Source organism: Sardina pilchardus, chromosome 18 (genome assembly GCF_963854185.1).
Source record: "Sardina pilchardus chromosome 18, fSarPil1.1, whole genome shotgun sequence".
Lineage (NCBI taxonomy): Eukaryota > Metazoa > Chordata > Actinopteri > Clupeiformes > Clupeidae > Sardina > Sardina pilchardus.
In genome coordinates this window covers 698,260-700,759 of record NC_085011.1, presented here as the reverse complement: position 1 = coordinate 700,759, position 2,500 = coordinate 698,260, and the positions used below count along the sequence as shown (strand labels likewise).

The 2,500-nt window shown below is 49.0% G+C and overlaps 1 protein-coding gene across 1 annotated transcript in view; it reads right to left on the bottom strand.

The window, feature by feature from the left end:
- tjap1 (tight junction associated protein 1 (peripheral)) overlaps positions 1 to 2,500 on the bottom strand; it is a 95,804-nt gene that overhangs the window by 92,432 nt on the left and 872 nt on the right.

The following is a 2,500-nucleotide window of genomic DNA, read 5'->3' as shown; positions in this document are numbered from 1 at the left end:
TGTGATCAGTGCAGAGCTTCATTAGAGGTGAGCGCTGCTTTCATCTCAAAGGACCATCCCATAATATCCTCCAACAGACGTCTGATCCGCAGCACCGGTTCCTATGGCGATCACATCATTAAATATGCAAATAGCTTCTTCAGTGGTGGTGTTTGCTGTATGTCTCTGCATGTGGCTCTGCAGGCAGATACTAATCATCCAAATGGCACTAGTGTCTGTGTAAAGTAAGTGTTGTATAAGTCTGTATAAAGTAAGTGTTTAAATTGGCGTTTAAAGACGTCAATGGCAATGAATGAGTTAACCAGAGCACTAGCGACGCTAGGGCCCCAACTATTAATTAACCAGAGCGCTAATGATGCTAGGGCCCCAGCTATTAATTAACCAGAGCGCTAACAATGCTAGGGCCCCAGCTATTAATTAACCAGTGAGCTAACGACGTTAGGGGCCCAGCGACTAGCTAGCTCATTAACCAGAGCGCTAACAATACTAGGGCCCCAATGACTAACCAGAGCGCTAACAATGCTAGGGCCCCAACGACTAGCTAGCTCATTAACCAGAGCGCTAACAATGCTAGGGCCCCAGCTATTAATTAACCAGAGCGCTAACGATGCTAGGATCCTAACGACTAACTAGCTCATTAACCAGAGCGCTAACAATGCTAGGGCCCCAGCGACTAGCTAGCTCATTAACCAGAGCGCTAACAATGCCAGGGCCCCAGCTATTATTGCCAGAGCCCTCACACACTCACACACTGTACATACACATATATAATAAACCCAGAGCCTTCACACACTCACGAGAGATTCAGACATTGCTTTAAAACACACAAGTAAACACAAACATTTCAATCCTTTGGCAAGCCCATGCATCACTCCAACACACCCACACACACACACACACACACACACACACACTCACAGTGTTGACAGGTCACAATACTCCTGCATCCTCCCCCTCTCTAGCCACAACACACAGGAGAGATAACACACAAGGGGTCTGTCCACACACTCACAGAGTCTGTCCACACACACACGCACACACTCTCACACTCACAGGGTCTGTCCACACGCACACACACACACACACACACACACACACACACACACACACACACACACACACGGTCTGTCCACACACACACACACACACAGGGTCTGTCCACACACACACACACACACTCACAGGGTCTGTCCACACACACACACACACACAAACGGTCTGGGAGGCGGTGCGAGACCTGCGGACGGAACGCTGGCGTGCAGAAGACACAGAGGCTTTTAGTTGAGCCTTCTACGCATGTGGCCTTGGACACACACACACACACACACACACACACACACACCTTGAGCCCTCTACGCATGAGGCCTTGGACACACACACACACACACACACCTTGAGCCTTCTACGCATGAGGCCTTGGACACACACACCACAGTGGGACACATCACAGCGCGCGCGCGCACACACACACACACACACACTACAATGCACAGGCCTCTCGGGAGTTCACACACACACAACATAATGTCACAAGGAACTGCCTAGATGTACTTCAAGGAAAAGGCCCTCCAGACCCCCCCCCCCCACACACACACACACACACACACACACACACACACACCAACTTCAGCCCACTCCGATCCCAATCAGCCTTATTGATAGCGCGCGAATGCAACCCGGGCCAAATCCAACATTATAAAAAAATAATCCGTATCTCTGGGGGAAGAGAGCACGCGAAAGATCCCTGAAGGTTGGCGGGCTCGAGGATTACGGAGCTGCATTTGGGAAATTAGACAAATGGTGCGCGCACACACTCGTCATTGGACGTCATTAACTTACCCGGACATAAGCATGCACACAGCACTTTCTGAAACGTCCTTCTTTGGTGATTGCCAAGTTCATAGCGACTATTTGCGCTTCTGCGGATCCTTGCGATCTAGAGCTTCGTTACTAGGGCAACATTGTGCTTACACGAAATGATTTTTGGCACGTGCGGGTCGGGTCTAATAGACATAAAAATATTTGGACTGTTCCGGCTACCACATTAGCCTATCTACTTCAGAGAGGACGACTCTTACGTTGATGGCCAGAGACTATGACTTCATCCTACAGCAGATTTGTAGCGCATGCAATAACGTCTACCGAGTCTCACAGCTCAACAGAAAAATGAAATCGTGTAGGCCTATGGAAGACCGTGAAAGTTCAGCACGGACATTGTTACGCCCATCCAGTCTATTTTGTAACCCAAATATTTGGCAAATAATCTGGGAGACGTAAAATGTACGATACAGTGTCTCGCTAAAAGGCAAATTGCAGGTGCCTGTTCACGTTAGAAAACAAATAGCCTAACCATTCCCAAACCGAAAGAGAGACAATGAGGGATCATCAAATAAATTCGTCTTTATCGCGTTTGCCCAAATTGCAGCGATTATGAACGCTTGGCAGCACACCACGACTCCAAACACAAGCTGGCTGCCCAGCCCGAGGCGATGAACCGGGC